The sequence below is a fragment of the Cavia porcellus genome, unplaced genomic scaffold (genome assembly GCF_034190915.1).
Source record: "Cavia porcellus strain 051 isolate PalLab524CR breed Dunkin Hartley unplaced genomic scaffold, mCavPor4.1 scaffold_1, whole genome shotgun sequence".
NCBI lineage: Eukaryota > Metazoa > Chordata > Mammalia > Rodentia > Caviidae > Cavia > Cavia porcellus.
Genome location: NW_026947484.1, coordinates 133770762 through 133789467, shown reverse-complemented (window position 1 = coordinate 133789467; position 18706 = coordinate 133770762). Strand labels below are relative to the sequence as shown.

Here is an 18706-nt window from a genome sequence, read left to right as displayed (position 1 = left end):
CAGAAATACAGTATGATAAAAATGTTTGTATTTAGAAAGATAATCTACAATAGTGTAAAAGAAACAGTTCATGTATGTGAGCACTTTAGAAAAACATCTCAATTAGAAGTTCATTCTTAGTCATGATGAAATCAGAAATTATTAACAGAACAGTGAAAAGACCAAACAGGTGTTTGGTGATTTGAGTTATGCACAGTTCAGTTACATAAGTAAATCCATTTGAAATCTCATGGGAGTTGATAATAGTATCTGAAAAGTAAAAGAAAAAAGTTTGCTCTACCTAGGATTAAACTTACTTCATATATACCTGTTTGTCTTAGAAGGTCATTGTTCTTAGGTGTAATAGAAGTATCTTATCAAATATTTATGAAGTTTTTGATACTTAAGTAGATTTATAATACCAACAACAGGTTGTAAGAAATTATTATGGTTCACAGATGTTAGATTTTAAAAAAAACTTAATTGTATTTTTATATATCAAAAAAATGAACTGTAATTGGTAAGCAACAATACGAGAAAACAATAAACATATAACCCTTAAAATTAATATTATGGAGGCATCTCACTCTCATGCCAAAGAAATTATATTTGTACAATGATGTCAGGGCCAGGGACTGAGCTTAGTGGCATGAAGCGCCTGCCTGGCAAGCACAAGGTCTTGAGTTTGATCCCTACTACCCTCTACAAAAACCCAAACAAACAAACAAAAAATGATGTCATTTATACAAAAAGACTGTAACAGGAACCTAGAGGCTAAGCCTGCAAATGTTCAGTGGACAACTAACTGAAAGCAAGATAAAAAGGGTGACATTTCTCCCTTTGTTTAAATGCATCCTTTATTATCTTAAAATTTCAGTTCAGATCCCTGCTCAGCTCTGCATGTAGGCATATTAATCATTTTAAGGAGTATGACAAGGGCTATTAGCCCTAAATTTACCTAGTCTACTATACTCTCCTTCAAGACTAAGGACTCAAAGATAAGAGTAACTAAAGCAATTTTCAGGATTTGCAGAGACATCTAATTGCCAGCCTTTACACAATCTAGTTCCAGACCCCACCCTATACTCCATCCACCTCCCATCCCCAAGTAATGTCTTGAAATCTTTGGTCATTGTCCTAAACCTGCAACCTTGGAATCCAGGAAAGTAGAGCCTCACAGACCTGCTCATAATGAGTATACTCTCAAGTGGGAACAACTATCCCAAGACAGAAACTGAGGCAGCTCCCAAAAGCAGGAGCTGTTATCTCATGGTAGGGACCAAATACAAGCTTAAGGGATGGTGGCTCTCCCAAAACAACGTATGAGATACCAATCAACCAGATTACAATCTGACCAGGATTACTTATGCTGCCAGCATGCAAACCCCTCAATTCCCCCTGCCTTTGTTCACATTCTCCATATAATCCCTAAAGTTTCTGTTAACCCTCAAAGACAGATTGAACCTTTCTGTCCTCAAAACAGTCATGCTGATTAAATCTTCTTTTCCTGCCCTTGGTTACTGCTGTCTCTCTGATCTGACCACTGTTATAGGACAAGTAGCTAAGGAGACCCGAGAGCCAGGGCTTTACCCCAAAACTCAAGTAATAAGAATTGAAAGATATTTATTAGTAATGACAAATTAAAACTTTATTCTAATTTCAGTCAATAAAGTTTATAGTAAGTTAAAAATAACTGGGGCTGGGAATTTAGCTCAGTGGCATAAGTGAAAGGGTTTGGCCAGCTTCTACCTGGGCATCAACCGTCATCCCGTCGACTCCCCTAGACCCCAGTACAGTGCCCTCAGCTAGCAGGAAGTAGTTAAAGAGAGAAATCTTTGCCCCTTTTCATAATAATCATAAGACGAGATATGAAAGGGTTTTGGCCCAGGCCGGATACTGTAGCCGGTAAAGCCAAGGAGCTCCTATCTGCCCCGACCCTTAGGAATTACCTCTGGCGCCAAACTAAGACCAATAGACTACCTGTGCATCCCTAATGCCCCCCTTAGGTTCCACCCCAAGACGAGGATATTTATGTGCCTCATTCCACGTGTCCCACAGAGAGATCGCCGCCCTGGGGGGGAGATGCCACGCCCCAGGGGGTAGGGGGTGTCTCTCCCCACATTCCCAAAATAAAGGTTATTTATATTTCATACTTCTTATCTTTTCAGCCGCCACCGGTCCTCCCCCCACAGTTCTATCAATAAGCACCTGCCTCGCAAGTGTGTGCTCATGAGTTCGATCCCCGGTACCGATAAAAAAAAAAAAAAAAATAACTATGCATTCATCTCATTTTATGGTTGATAGTGAATTTTTAATAGTTTAAAAATATGTATATTTTTGTTAGCTTGGGGTAGCAAAAAATGTCTAGACCTCAGAATAACAATATAAGGACAAAAAAAATCCTTGCATGACACACTTTGGTAAGTATGCAAACAATATAATAGCAAATTTCTCACAGAAACTCTCTTGCTTAATGTTAGGATTGCCTAAGTGAAAATAGAATCATTTCTAAATAACACCATCATTTTTTCACATTGTATAATTTCTTCCCACTCATTTTTAGAAGGAAAAAAACCCAAGAAAAACATTTTTTGCACCTAATTTATGCAAATTGTTTTCCTATTTTAAAACAGCAAAGACAACATCAAACAAAGGATCTTGAGGGTTTTTAAAACAAAGCAATCATTTTCTCAGCAGGAAGAAATGATGTAGGATAAGCACAGATCAATAAAGCTTGAATGCTTCCTTTTGCTTTGGCCCCAATCTTCTACTAGAGAATATTTTTGATATACAGCAAAGTATGATATAGGTACATTTAAAGAAACAAGGAAAAGCACTAGTTGTTTATCATTAATGAAAGCAGAGGAATGCACACCTCTCCCATTTCCCACCCAGTTCTCAAGCCAATTCCTTACTTTCTCACACCTCTCATAGTTATCAGAAACAAACTTGGCTGACTAGGAAACTATGATAAATGCCCCTAGGCAAGTTCAATTTAAGAAAGTGAGTTGTTAGCTTCAAAGTGCATTTATTTATTGTGTCAATGGACTTTTGGGCCTGTGAAGAAAACAGTGAAGAAATTAGCCAGGCCTTCAAAACAATCTGGATTGCAGAGGGATTAAAATCCAGATGTGGAAGCTTGAAAAGAAAGATACTTACTTTTACGATTTCTATCTTTCAGGCCAAAGTCTATTTTTGCTTCTCTTTCCCTTTGACAAAAATACTAAATGTGCACTGCCTGTATTTACATACCATGCTTTTCTTTTTAACTTGTAATTTTCATAATTTAGCAGGAGTACTATAAAACAGAACTGAAAATTTAAATTCTAATTAATTTTGGAGATGGCCAATAATAGCTGCCAATTTGGTTTATTCAATCTTCAATAAAGTGATAAAATTTGCCTACCTAGCGATTAAAGGAAAACTTGATGTAATACTGGCCAGTTATAGTCTCTCATTTTGGGTAACTGCTCCCTAAGAACCTGAATTGTTCAATAAAGTCAACATGCAAGTACTGGGAGATAAAATTTCCACTGAGGTAGCTAAATAGGGAAAGTTAGCAGTCATAATGTGGTGTGTAAAGCTAATCTGTCTTTACTAGGTGAAAATGAGAACACATTACAAAGAGAAATTGGTCTCTGCATTCACACATGGAGTATATATGCACTAACCATCTGCTGTGTGTCAAGTGTTCTGCTGGGCACTGGGAATACAAAAACAAAACAGTGTGGTAACCACATTTTGTGAACCAAAAATTAGGAGATTTATCTGTTCAAAGACTTTTCAGTTACTTCTAGATGTAACATATCATTTGAGAGATAAGTGTTTAGATTAAACGGTAGTAATTTTCAAGTCATTTAGATGATCTGAGGAAAAATAGTCATCAGGATATTCAAAGTTGGAAGTAAAACAGAAAAATTCCAAATATACAGGTGTCATAATAACTCACCATCCTATTTCCCTAAACCCTCTGCTATAGTTTTCAAACCTATGAAAAACAGAAGAAAAAAAAGATTAGTGAAATAAGAAAACAAATCCTGCCCCTTCATAAGCAGGAAAGGGGATCCCATAAATACAGTGCATTTGCTGACAAGTCTCGGATACTGGTTTATCTGAGGCCATTAAAATACCATGTGCTACCAACTTCTTCAAGTGTAAATCAGAAGTAACAGCAGTTACCTCACAGCATAACCATAATATGAAAGGATTTAATATATTAAAATCACTTAAAGTAATACTTGGTACATGGTAAACAAAACATGATTTTGTTACTATAATTCTTACTATCATTACAACAGAACATGATTGAGTGCCAAACCAAGTGCTAACACACTATGAAAGGGGAAACACTGGATTGGTCAGCAAACAAAAGAATCCTATAAACCTAAAAAGGGTCTTGGGATTGTATTGAGAGTTATAGAATGGGGAAGCAACTCTATTTTTTTAATAACCTAAACTAAAAGGTTTTCAGAATTAATGCTGAAGGTGATAGAACTGTGGGGGACCAGTGGCGGCTGAAAAGGTAAGAAGTATAAAAATATAAATGACCTTTATTTTGAGAATGCAGGGAGAGACACCCCCGATCCTCTGGGGCACAGCACTCCCTTCCACTTCCCGCCCACCTCCGCGATCTCTCCGTGGAACACGCGGAGTGGGGGCATGCAAGTAGCTTAGGTTAAGGGTGTTGCCTGAGGGGCATTAGGGATGCACAAGTAGCCCATTAGTATTCTTTTGGCGCCACAGGTAAATTACTAGGGGTGGGGAAGGTAGAGCCATAGGGGTGGGGGAGATAGGAGCTCCTTGGTTCCTGCTGAGGCTTTTCCAGCTACAGTGTCCAGCCTGGGCCAAAACTCTTTCAGAAGGTACTACTGCAAAGTACATTTGCCTTTTAAAACATTTATGTGATTCCAAAAAGGACCTTAATCTTTCTCTCATGATCTTTAAGATCCACTTAGACTGGGTCCTACCCAACTCTTCAAACTTTTCTCTTCACACTTTCTCAGTCCCTATGCTTCAGTTGCTCTGCTATTTTTTCAGTTTCTACAAAAAGCCAGGGCCTCAAAGCCTTCTATCTTATTCTGTTTGATCTATTTGATATTTGTCTCAGACATTTCCTTAGGTCTTTTGTCAAGTTCACTGCCTCAAAGAAAAATCTTACTGACTACCCTATCTAAAACAACTACCTTCCCTTTCATTTTCTTCTCTGTCTCTTTTTATCCCTTTAAAATGCTTTATTTTCTTCATAGCATTTACATGATCTGACATGATATTATTTATTATGACAGAGATTTTATATGTCCTATTGATCACTGCGGAGCCTATAACCATACCTGCCACAAAGAAAAGTTCAATAAAAATCAGTTGAATAATTAAAGCTTTTATGCACATCAATTAATGCTTTTATAAGAGCTCACTAAAACAGTAATTATTAAAACACCTATTACTTAGTTCTTGCTGACCAAGACAAAGCAGGATTGACACATGAAAAAAACACAGATAACATTATGGGGCTAGTACCTTAAGTTACTTCTGTAGTTGACTCTACTCTTGAGTCCTAACTTCCTGGAGTTCCATTTTCACATCTAATTGCTTACTATGTACCTTGCTTGCCCTTTCTCCTTTCTATTTTCATTGCATTATCATCACCCTCCCAAAACATGTTAACAAGCTAATACACATTCTTCCATGTTGTTATCTGCTACTAGTATACATGAACATGTATTTTTATAGAGGCAAATGCTCATTAATAAATCCACATAGGAATTTGGTCGCTATTCTACAAAGAAATGGGATATATTTTTAAATTTTATTTAAGGAGAAAAAAGAAAAAAAAAACAGAAAAAGGGTACAAGTTATACAGAATTTCAGAAAAAATAAACAGTAGGAAATCACTAGTTAATGGATTACATATTGTCATCTTAGCAATAGTTGTTCAAGTTACAAAATTAAAGCATATAGACTAGACATTCAAACAGTGAGACTGCAAACAGTTCTCTTCAATGATCCAATAAAACTCAGTAATATGGTTACCTATCTTATACACTTAAATATACATGCAGTTATGTCCTTTAGAGCACTTGTTTTCCCTCTCTTTTTTACAATGACAATTACACATTTTGGGTTTTATTACTCCCACTGTTCTTATTACTTTTTTTTGAAGAAAGTAAAACCAAATGTGACATAATAGGGCAGAGTCAGTCAAATCAAAAGGATGGACATCATAGATAATGTAAAAACAAAATACCAGGTGATCAACAATGGTTACCATACTGCCTTTGCTATCTTAAAAAGAATTGCCTATATCATCAGTTATAATAAAATTGAACAAAACAGTAAAGAACAAGACCAATAAAACCAAAACATTGCAGACATTAGAGGACTTCAAAAGAAGATAATAGTCAACCAGAATGGGCATCATAATGAATCTTATGGTCTTCATAGTTGTGGCCTATACTTTCGAACTTGATACTATCAAGCATAACAGAATATAGGAAAATCAGTCAAAACAAGATGGTGAGAGCAATACAGGGTTTCAAATCAAGTTAATAGGAAATCAATGTGGGTTACTATAACATATCCTGCTATTTTTTATTTATTTTTTCCTTAATTAAAAGGATAAACATGAAAAAGTAGATAATAAAAAGGAGACTGAGATAAAAGTAGTTATAACAGCAAAACAGCGCAGGTCAAAACATAGCCATTTAAGCAAAATAGTGTTTTACCACAAGATAATCCCGACATAAAAGTAGTTAGCATAGTGTCTCTTTCCTTAAAATCTTTGGATATAACTTCGTATACTGTAGCATCAAACATATCAAAGCAATGTAAAACCATTCAAGAGAATGACAGTATTACAGGGTATTTAGAACTAACTAACAGAAAATGAACAGTGGTTTCTGTATAATCTCCTTGTTTATAAAAGTTTTTGTTTATATTATCACATATAATAAAATCCAATAAGATACAACATGTTAAAACCGACGGAGACAGAAGAACAAAAGCTTGATGGGACTACAAAACAAGATGATATTAAATCAGCACTACCTATTATGATGTCTTGTTTTCTCCAAAATGGCTGTTCCTACCATCTAACCTTCTCTGCCTCATTTCTGTTGAGCTCTTTTTCTGACATTAGTTGTCAGTTTGTTTTCTTCATTTCACTTTCTGCTCCATTCATTGTGGCCTCTCTGCCACTGTTTCTGGAATCTTGGTATTTTTCTTTTTTAAAATGTCCTGCAGTAGTCTCTGTAGAGTTGAATTGGTGGTTGCAAATTCCCCTAGTTCCTCTTTATCCTGGAAGCACCTTGTTTTTCCATCAATTTCTAGGGACAGTTGTGCAGGATATATCAATCTTGGCTGGAGGTTATTATCTTTCAAAGCTTGAATTATTTCCCCCCACGCTCTTCATGATCTGATGGTTTGTGCCGAGAAGTCTACTGTAATTCTGATGGGTGTTCCCATATTCTGTTCTTATACTGGATTTCTGGAATTTTGATTATTATATGCCTGGGTGTAGCTCTGTTTGGGTTGTAGGTGGCTGGGGTCCTGTATGCCTTGTACATCTGAGTATCTTTACCTTTTGCTAAATTAGGGAAATTCTCCTAGATTATTTCTGTGAATAGCTTTTGTAGTTCATTCACTTGTGTCCCTACTTTTTCTTTTATGTTCTTAATTCTTAAGTTATAGATCCTCTTATCATCTTCTAGCCTTTGTATTATTGCTGTTTGTTTTCTTGTTATTTTTAAGAAGTTTTTCATTTCATGCTCCCACCTTACAAATCTGTCTTCCAGTTCTGATAATCTATCCTTAGTTTCTTTCAAGCTGTTATGCCAGCTTTCAATAGTGTTTTTAATTTCCTGGTGATCTCTTTGAACCTACTTCACATATTCTATGTTTTCTCTATTTTCTCCATCAAACAATTCTCCCCTTTTTTCCTGTTCTTCCATTCCACCATCTGTTTTTTCTTGAGCGGTGCTTAGCATTTCTCTAACTATTCTACTTATGTCTTGCTTTATTTCATTAAATACTTCATTTTTGAACTCGTCTATGAGGCTCCGGAGATATTGCTTTATGTCTATTGGTGCCGTGTCTGATATTGCATGTTTTCTGTCTTTATTCTCTTTTGCATTTATCTTTCCTGGATCAGTATTCTCAGGATTGGGGACTGAGGACCCTTTCTTGTTGCTCCCTCTTCCCATACTTTTTGTTCCTTCCATACAAGTGTATGTAGGAGGCCCAGTTTTGTTTTTTTTTTTCTCTTTGTCTTTACAGTTTGTTTAAGTCCACCGGCTAGGTGTTCCTGCCCACTGCAGTGTACTAGGGAGACACAGACCTGGGCAGCCTCTGCTGGGCCCATCCTTCCAGATCAGCGTAGTGAAGGCTTCACTGCTAGGGTACACCGCCAGGCGCAGGGACCTGGTTTGGGCTAGCCTACTGGATCTTAGTCCACGGCGTCACCAGGCCACGCGCTCCCCGCTTGAGAGGGGAATATGCGACTAAAGTCACTGGAGCACCCTGTTCCGGCTAGTCTGCCCGGTCCCAGAATGTCCTCTGTTGAAGCCTCCTAGTCTATGAAAGGGTTCCCGTTTCTCTCACTCACCGCAGGTCGATGCAGGGCTCCCTGCCAGTCCCACACTCAACTCCGTTTGGTTCGCCAATTCCCGCTCTCAGAGCTTTTGTGCATCTGTCTTCCTGCCGTGCTGATAGGGATGCAGCAGCGGCAGCAGGAAATTCAAATCGCAGCTTCCAGAGGCGCGGGTTCCATCTTCTGCGCTGAGATTTTATGTGTTCCTGTTATAGCATCAGGATTGCATTTCCAGTTGGTTTCTCTCGGCTTCGTTCCTGGGCCAGCAGGGTACATCTCCCCTTGCTTAGGACTCCTCACACCACACTACTCCTGGATTCTAAGCTGGTAATCTCAGAGAGCCTCCATGGCTGCTGTTATTTGTCCGTCATGTTCTCCCGGAAGTCCAGGATGTATTATTAATGCATACTTCTGCACATATTTTTTTTTCTCATTCAACAACAGGTCACAAAAACTCTCTCTAAATTGGCTCATACAGTGTTCTTTACAATGGCAGTATAATAATCTATGCTGTGATATAGTATTATTACCTACTCCACTATAAGTAGGCATTAGTGGATAATTCTGGTATTATAACCAGTGCTAAAGTAAACATCTTTGTACATATCAGTTCTTTTATTTCTTAGGGATAGATTCCCTTAAGATGTCCTGGGGCATGAAGTATGTATTTTTTTCAATCTTAATATATATTTTCAGACTCTTCCAAAATAGGCAAAAACTCACATTCCCATCAGCAGTGCATTCAAATAACTTCCCACATCCCCACTTTTTCTGATCATTTTCATGTTTGCCAATTTTATGGTACAAAGTGAATAAATATACATTTCATTAATCTTAATGTGAGAAACTTCTGAAATATTGACATGTAAATTTCCTCTCCTGAAATTACCTATTCAAATCCTTTGCACATTTACTACTGAGTTGTTTTGTCTTCTGATCTAGTTGTAAGAGCAGTCTGCATATTAGAGATAACAAACCTTTTACACGGCATCTTTGTCACAACTACTTTTTCAAGTCTGCTCTGAACTCGTAATTTCACAGTATAAATTTTAGCTTTGACATACTCCAGATACTTTTTGTCTTGTCTAAATTTTACATTTACTGTTGTAGTATGAAAGACCCCTACAATATGATTTCTACTTAAACATCAAAACATTTTTGAATCCGTTCATATAAAATATGTGAAATCCTTTTTAAATTATATTTTAAACATCTGGTTCTTTTCATTAACTATAGTTTTTACTCTATGTACTGCAAAATCTTGACATTCTAATCGTTAAATAGACTTCTCACAGAAATTTGCAGATAAAAAAATAAAAGATTTTACCTTGAACTTTCCTTTCCTTATAAGAACACTAATTCAGTATTACTATGAAAGAATATTCTAACTTCTGCTTGCTCATTTCCAGATTACTACTTCTCTAGACCATCCTGTTTCATTTTCTAAAGTTCCTATTTATTTCATTCTAGTCACATATTTTTCATGTTCTTGCTGAAATACACTAAAGAAAAGTATAAGAGAATAAAAAATCGATTTAACAATAATTTAAGTAAAGTTCTTAGAACCTTAAGAGTATTATTTCCCCTTCTAATGAATATTGATGATAAGTTCTGGAAAACCAAAAAAAAAAAAAAAAAAAACAGCTTCTGACCTCGAAGTCATGAAACATAGTAAGACTATAATGTATGGGAATATAAACATATAACAGGTATAAAAAGAAATTATTGTATAGTTGAACTTCTACTCAGAATCTATTTTAAGGAATTATACTACATATATTAGGTGATAATTGGGGTAGTTTCAAATTACAGAATTTAATGAAGCTGAGGATTGAAAAAGGCATTAGGATACTGAGAAAATTAAAATTTAGCACTGTTTTCTTGAATCTGATTCATTCAATTAAGTTCTAACTACACTGTTTTATTTTGATATAATATTCAGGTCAGGAAATACAATACATTTTATAAGAGATCCAAGAACCTCAACCAATACATCATATGTTTTGAAGGGTAATCTGAACTGCATAAAAATTACTTTAAAAAAAATGTGCCTAATCTACTGTTGTTAATTAACAGTTGGATTTTCTTTAGTAATCAGTAGTATCCTAAACTGAGTAAAACTTGGAAAACTATAAACACAAGCATTTAAACATCTTGAAAATTTAACCAGTTGAAAATTGGCTCAATGTCAGGAGGGAAAAAAGGATTTTAAAAATTATCAATAAAAAATGCAATCATGATTCTACTAAGAAACTGGAATATCAATTAACAGATAAAAAACTAGAAAAATAACAAACTACTTAACTATCAATGTTTTTACATCAAAACACAGACATACTCCTTAAATGAAATTCTAAGATACTTTATAGATCCTTATTTGGGTTGTGATGCAATTTCTTACAGATTTCCTCAGCACTGACAGTTATTAACAAAATGCATGTAGGACTTCACTAGCTGAGCGCTATTGTAAGCATTTATCCATCTCTCAACCAAATGGCATACTCAATTCCTAATTCAAACCTCAAACTCAAAAGACATGCAAACAATTTTTCTGGAACAATGACACAGAATAATTCTATTTATATTGTTGAGAAACTTTACCCTTGACAAAGACAAATTTCAGCAAATTTTATACCTAAGTAGTAATCAATTAATGTATAATCCTGAAAATATGTTTTTTTCTTTTTGAAACAGGATTTCAATACGCAGTTTGAACTGGCCTAGAACTCACTCAGTATTCAAGGCTGGACTCCAACTAGCAGTGATCATCCTACCTCAGCTTTCCAAGTGCTGGGATTACAGGCATGTATGTCACCATGCCTGGTCAAATATGTATATTTTGCAACAGTGAAACTGAAGTACTTGGGAGTCATTCAATGCATTAAGCATAAATAAAACAAATTTTAGAACCACAGTTTCTTTATCAGATCATAAGGCTAAAAGATAAATAAAAAGTTCACAAAAAATAGGTCAACTACTAAAAGATTCAATGGCTCATCTATAGTAAAGAAAACCTGGGAATTCATTATACACAGCATAGATGTTTGTCAAACACAAAAATCTGTATGAATCAGAGCAGGTCTAATGACGTGAGCTGTTTTGATTTATGCAGTCACAATACAGCTTCATTTTAATATGGCAGAGTTAGCTAAGCTCTATGCGCTTCTAAGACACTTTTTATAGTGCATTATTATAGAATTTACTATAAATAACTGCTTAGGTCTTTCCTTTTATTAGCCTGTAAGATCCTAAAGATAACAAACTTTATAATCCTAATAACAAACATAAACTTTAGGGCTAAACTCAGTTTATTTGTTAAATTAATGACTGTGTAAACAAGATTGTCCTAATCAGATTTAGTTCCTATAATTTATCTTCATAGACGTAATGAAAATATGCATTATACACTGACACTGAAAATAAAGGTACATCATCTTCAAAAACAAAACAGTATGTTCACTGGACATTTACTCACTAAATATCTTCTTGGATTCTACAAAACATATGGGCTTATTCTATTAAGTGTTATATTTAGGACAAGTACCTAACCAATGTGTTCTTTTTAAAAATGTAGATCCTGTATGGCTTTCTTACTCTATGTACTCTGTATTGTTTCTAATCAGTTATAATTCACATTTTTTAAAGTAAACGCAGACAATATACTCTAATAAGTACTTTATAAAAATTAATTTCTGTGAAAATCTGGAAAAATTAGATACTAACAAAAATTAAGATTCTTTCCAAGTAAATATCTGTGTTGGTGGATTTTTAAATGTGTAGTCTTTTTTTGAGGATATATTTAAGCTACTAGAAGCAGATTCAGAATCACTGACTTTTAAAAATAACAAAAACAAGTAAAGTCTAGCTAGTTTAAGCCATTATTTTAAAAACACATTAATCTGAATAAAGCATATAAACATACTTATACTGGCTCTCATTAAGAACTCTTGGCTAAGCAATCAAAATTTGAAAGGGAAAAAATTCCTAACTAAAATAGAGTTCCTGGTGGGTGTGTTATCTAAATTGTTACTCCCCTGTGCATATAGTGTTAAGAGTATATATGAGCCTACGCATTTTGTAAGTACTATTCAAATATCTAACATTAGAAAATAGTTTCAGTTTCCACCCAGATTTGTATTTTAAAGCAAGACATATTCTGATACAGCATTTAACATATACACAGTTTCATCTTAACCAAATGACCAATAAAAAAGTCAGCTAACTTCAGGGTATCCTGATGTATTCTTGCCACAAAATATTTAATACAAAATTATATATGAGGAAACACTAGGGTGAATCCAAATTGAGGAACATTCTACAAAATAACTGGTCTAGAAACCAAAATTATCAGCATCAAAATGGAGCCAACAGCTTTTCCTTAAAAAGGACTAGGAAACTATTCTAATTTAAAAGAGACAAAAATGACAGACAACTAAACATAATGAGTGATCCTTGAAGGTAGTGGGTAAGCTATAAAGGATTTTATTGAGACATTTTGGAAAATTCAAATAATGAGTCTAAATTACAGTAAGTATTTGATCCATACTAAATTAAGTGTGAAAATTTTTATGCTTATGCAACTAATTCCTTATATTTGGAATGTACATATTGAAGTGCTTCAGGAAAAAGTCATGAAGTATTTAGAGAACAGTCATGATGTCTGCAATTTACTCTCAAATGATCTAGAGAGAATGAAGTCTGTGAACAGTGGATCCTTGAGTTACAACCATTCTGACATATGAACAACCTGGGTTATGACCAGAATTTTAGTTTTAACTGACGACCAAAGTCTTGTGTTAATGACCCAATTGCCAGCATTTCTGCTTCCAGATAGCCTCAGATAGATTTAACCCTTAAAGAGTTCTGGAGAAACATTACAACATCCTTTCCTGTATGGGGGTGAATGAGAAATCCTGGGCCAATGTGTAAGGACACTGAGATCTGTAAGTACACAGGAGAGAGAATCTGAAGGCTGTGTAGAGGAGCCTGAGCCTTCAATTGACAATGTGAGTTATGACCAGCTCTTGGGAACGAATTGAGTTCATAAATCAGGGGTTCACTTACAGAGATAAAACAAATATGGAAAAAAAAAAAGCCTCAACTAATAAATTTACTTAAAGGTACACCAGTATTGATTGTTCCCTTCTTTAAATTTTCACAATAAGAAATTTAAAAGAAAAAAATGAATGAAGGCTCTAGAACTAAAAGACAATCACATTTAAGAATTTGAAGAAATGGGTTCAAAAGCAGATTAGAACACAAGAGAAAGTTAGTGAAGTGGACAATAAATTAGAAAAATTATCCAGACTGAGGCAGAGAAAGTAAGTTAGAAAATATGATGATAAATGTAGAAGCATGAGAACTGATGAAAAGGTCTACAGAGGTAACCATAGACCCAGAACAAGAAACAGAGACTGGAGCAGAAGCAAAATAGAAGTGGTGTGATCAACTGCTACAGTGAATGCTGTTTAGTACCATGCAACTGAACTATAGGGATCTTCAATTAGAAATGGCAAGCCAAACCTTAGTAACAGTGTACGACAAGTTTCAACTTATTTATTGTAGTCAGTCAGTTGTAAAGTTAAGTTGTACTGTAAATCATGAATCGCGAGAAAAACATTTCACTGGAGCTCCATGATCATGGATCTTCACAGTGCAGCTAAGAAAGGTCACAATGAGTGATGAAACTTGGTCTATTGTTACAATCCTGAGACCCTGAGATCAAGATTCAGAGTTCTCAGTAGAAAACATCCTGTTTGCCTCTAGCAAAAAAGTACATTGTTCAAGATCCAACATTGCCAAGTGTGTTGGCACATGCCTGTAACCTCAGGAGGCTGAGGCAGGAGGATCTTTGCAAGTTCAAGACCAGCCTGAGCTACAAAGTAAACTGAAGGCCAGCCTGAACTGCATGGTGAGACACCATCACAAAAAGACAAAAAAAAAAAAAAAAAAAAAATCCAACATCAAGATGATGTTGTGTTTTTTGATCTTGAGGGAATTGCTGAATTTGAATTTGTATCCAGGAACACTACAGTGAAGTGTGAATTATAAGGACTTATTACATTAGAAATAATGTGCATTGAAAACAGCCTGAGAAATAGGCAGTTTCATCTTCCATTATGACAACACTCACCATATTTTTCAATCACACTGCATATAAATACACAATGCAAACAAACAATAGTCAAGAATTTCCCTAAATTGATCTTGGCCAACAAATCTCAGATTCAAGAAGCAGTAAGGAGGAGCTGGGGATTTAGCTTAGGGGCATAAGCGCCTTCCTTGCAAGTGTGTGGTCCTGAGTCCAATCCCTGGCGCCGATAAAAACGAAAAAGACAAAAAAAAAAGCAGCAGTAAGGATAAATAATACAGAGAAAATCTGGTTAGCTACCTCACAGTAAAGCCAATCAAAAACAGAGAAACTCACATGCCTACTGGCTATTTATATGCCTTCTTTTTTGAAACCCTATTCAGTCTGTTGCCCATTTTTTAATTCCTTTTTTTTTTTTTTGGTTGATGCAATCCCACACTTTTTTTTTTGACTTTTACTTTCTGCTTTTATCAATTTGGTTACTTAAGATAACTCAGGTAAATGGAATCATGCAGAACGTTGCCTGATTTATGTTAATTAGCATGATATCCTCAAAATTCACCTATACATTTTATATATACAATATATATTTTGTTTACCCTTTCATCCATGGTGGGTGGTTCCACCTCTTGGTTTTTATGAAAAATGCCACCATAAATAAAGGTATAAAAAATCTTTCTCCTCTTTCCTGCTTTTTATTCTTTTAGGTATATGCCTGGAAGTACAACAGTGGATCAGATAATAAATCTGTATTTACAATTGTTGAGGCACCTTTTCCCACACTAGCTATCATTTTACCTTCCTGTTTACAATGCACAAGGATTCTCTCTTCTCCCAAACATTTGTTATTTTCTGTCACCCCCAGTTTGGTCTTGCCCCTGGGGATTGAACTCAGTGTCTTGCACATGCTAGGCAAGTGCTTTTACCGCTGAGCTATGCCCCCAGCCCTATTTTCTTTTCTTTTGATCAAAGCAATCCTGATGATGACTATGAATAGTATGTTTTATGCAAATACATGTGAATGTGTGCTTGTATAGGTCCTGAATATTCACAATAACCCAGTTATAGTAGCTGCTTTTGAGAAAGAGGAACTGCGAAGTGATGAGGGTGAAAGACTTTTTCAAATATTTCCTTCAGATTTTAACTTTAGCACAATGTATATGAAGCAACCATTAAACACAAAGTTTTAATTTTTCTAGTTTTTTTTTAAGGGTAGAAATAGTATACACTTTCAAAGAAAAAATAAACAGTAAAAAATCACTAGTTGATGATTACATATTGTCCTCTTACAAATAGTTGTTCAAGATACAAAAGTGAAGCATACAAAGTAGGGATTCAAACAATGGGACTGCAAACAGTTCTGTTCAACTATCCAACAAAAACTTAGTAATATGGTTATCAATCCTATACACTTAAACATACATGCAGTTATCCATACCTTAACTTATGTTAAGATCCAAAGCAGGCTAAAATCACTCTGAACAAAGAATAATAGTATTGCTGCATTTCACATCACAACACTAGGGGATGAGCAGTGAGTACTGTAGTGTCTCTTTTTCTTCAAAGTAGTTGTTCATTTCATCATGCATTATACAAGATCAGTTCTTGTAAACTGTTTATAGGTTCTATGCATGCATGAGTTTCAACATGTATTTCTATCCTTTATATATTAGAAGGAGAAACAAAACAAAGAAAGACAAAACAAATTCCTATAAATACATGAAAAGAAAAAAGTCACATAAAACCACTGTACAAGGAGTTCTACCATGGTTACTGTGTTGTCTCTTGTTATCTTCAATAGAATGGGCTATATCATGAGACATAGTATAATTAAATATAACAATAGTAACAAAAACAAAACTTTGTAGATAGTATAAAAACTTTAAAAACAGGTAATAATCAAATCAGAATGGGTATCATAGTGAATCCTGTCATCTTCAGTGTAGTTGCCTATACTCTCAGACTTGATACTATCAATCGTAACAATTTTGAATAAAATCTGTTAGTACCAAACAGCAATCAAACCAACCAGATTTAACTAAGATCAGTCATGGTAAAACAGTGTAAGTTATACAGAATTCCATATTAAGTTAATAGGAAATTACGGATGATTACTGTATTATATCCTGTTATTTTGGGGATAGTTGTCTGTGCCCTCAGATCTAGTGCAAGTAGACAAACTGGGACAGAACATAATCTAACTAAGCAGAGCAGTATGAGTAATGTGAGTTTTAAATCCCGACACACTATTAACAATATCCTCTGCCTTCTTTTTTAAGACTATTCCTCTCCTTTCACTTGCCTAGCGTGCACTGTGCATTTTTGGGTCTTACCATCTCCCTCAGTTTTTAGATTTGGGGGGTCAACCTGCTATTTGCCTAAGTGGTTCCGAACCTTCTCCCTCCTGGACTTGATCTCAAGTTGTATCCTTTACCTGTTAAAGCCTGTCTTTCCAACCTATCTTCAGGTGCTGGTTGAGTTGCCCCTATTATTTTCTGGTTCCCTGTCATACTATTGTTTTCTCATTTTTGATTTTCGGTCCATAAACCCTTTTTCAAGTTAATTATATTTCCTGTAAAGAGCATCTTGGTGGATCCTACCTCCTGATCTACTTTGCCTGTGTTTCTCTCTCTCTCTCTCTCTTTTTATTTTAGTGTATCAAGGTCATCTATATTAGAGATTATAGCCAAGCTTCTCTGCCTCGTTTCTGTTGTGTTCTTTTTCTGCCATTAGTTGTCTTTTCTCCTTCATTCCACTTTTGCTCTATTCATTGAGGCCTCTCTGTCACTGTTCCTGAAATCCTTTTCTCTCTCTCTAGAATGTCCTTCAGTATTCTCTGTAGAGTTGGACTGGTGGTCGCAAATTCCCCCGGTTCCTCTTTGTCTTGGAAGCATCTTGTTTCTCCATTAATTTCTAGAGACAGTTTTTCAGGGTAAATCAATCTGGGCTGAATGTTATTTTCTTTCAGGGCTTGGAATACTTTGCTCCAAGCTCTTCTTGATTTGATGGTCTGTGTCGAGAAGTCTGCCATGATTTTGATGGGGTTTCCTTTATAAGTAATCTGTTTCTTTTCTCTGATGGCTTTTAATATTCTGCTCTTATACTGAAGTTCTGGGATCTTGATTATTATATGCCTGGGTGTAGCTCTGCTTTGGTGGTAGGTGGCTGGAGTTCTATATGGCTCATACATCTGAATATCATTTCCTTTTCCTATGCTTGGGAAGTTTTCCTTAATTATTTCTGTGAATAGCCTTTGTAGTTCCTTTGTTTGTACCCCTGCTTCTTTATTCACATTCTTTATTCTTAAGTTATTGATCCTCTTGTCATATTCTAGCCTTTGTATAGTTAATGCCTATTTCCTTGTTATTTTTAAGAAATTTTTCCTTGGGGCTGGGGATTTAGCTCAGCGGCATAAGTACCTGCCTGGCAAGCAGGCAGTCGTGAGTTCCATCCCTGGTACCAATAAAAAAGAAAAAGGAAAAAAAAAAAAAGAAATTTTTCCTTTCATGATCCCGCATTGTAAACCTGTCTTCCAGTTTGGATAATCTATCTTTAAGCTTTTGATGGAGTTTTTTATTTCCTGGTAATGTCTTTGAACCTGCTTCATGTACTCTATGTTTCTTTATATTCTTCATCAAACATTTCTCTCTTTTCTGTTCCTCCATTCTTCAATCTGTGTCTTCTTGAGGGGTGCTTAGCATTTCTTTTATTAATCTACTTATATCTTGCTTTACTTGGTTAAATATTTCACTTATGAACTCATCTATGAGGTACCGAAGATATCTCTTTATGCCCACTGATGCTGTGTCTGATATTGCATGTTTGCTGTCCTCAACCACTTTTGTATTTACCTCTCCTGGATCAATGTTCTCAGGGTTAGGGGCTGGGGACTTTTTCTTGTTGCCTCCTCTTCTCATAGTTTTTGTCCCAGTCCCTTTCCTTGTTGGTTACAGTTCTTCTGAAGCGTGCTGGCTAGGTGATCCTGCCCACTTCAGTGTGTTATTGAAGTGCAAACAGGGGTGGCATATGCTGGCTCCTCCCCTCCGGGTCAG

General features: G+C 35.5%; 1 protein-coding gene and 1 long non-coding RNA gene across 4 annotated transcripts in view; one reads left to right on the top strand and one right to left on the bottom strand.

Moving 5' to 3' along the window:
• The window catches only part of LOC134470734 (uncharacterized), a 71625-nt gene extending 59415 nt beyond the window's left edge, over positions 1 to 12210 (top strand). Inside the window, exon 4 of the long non-coding RNA XR_010039868.1 lies at positions 11258 to 12210. This is a non-coding gene — a long non-coding RNA (uncharacterized LOC134470734). The remainder of the gene's footprint in view (positions 1 to 11257) is intronic.
• The window catches only part of Magi3 (membrane associated guanylate kinase, WW and PDZ domain containing 3), a 264809-nt gene that overhangs the window by 157122 nt on the left and 88981 nt on the right, over positions 1 to 18706 (bottom strand). The window lies entirely within an intron of this gene.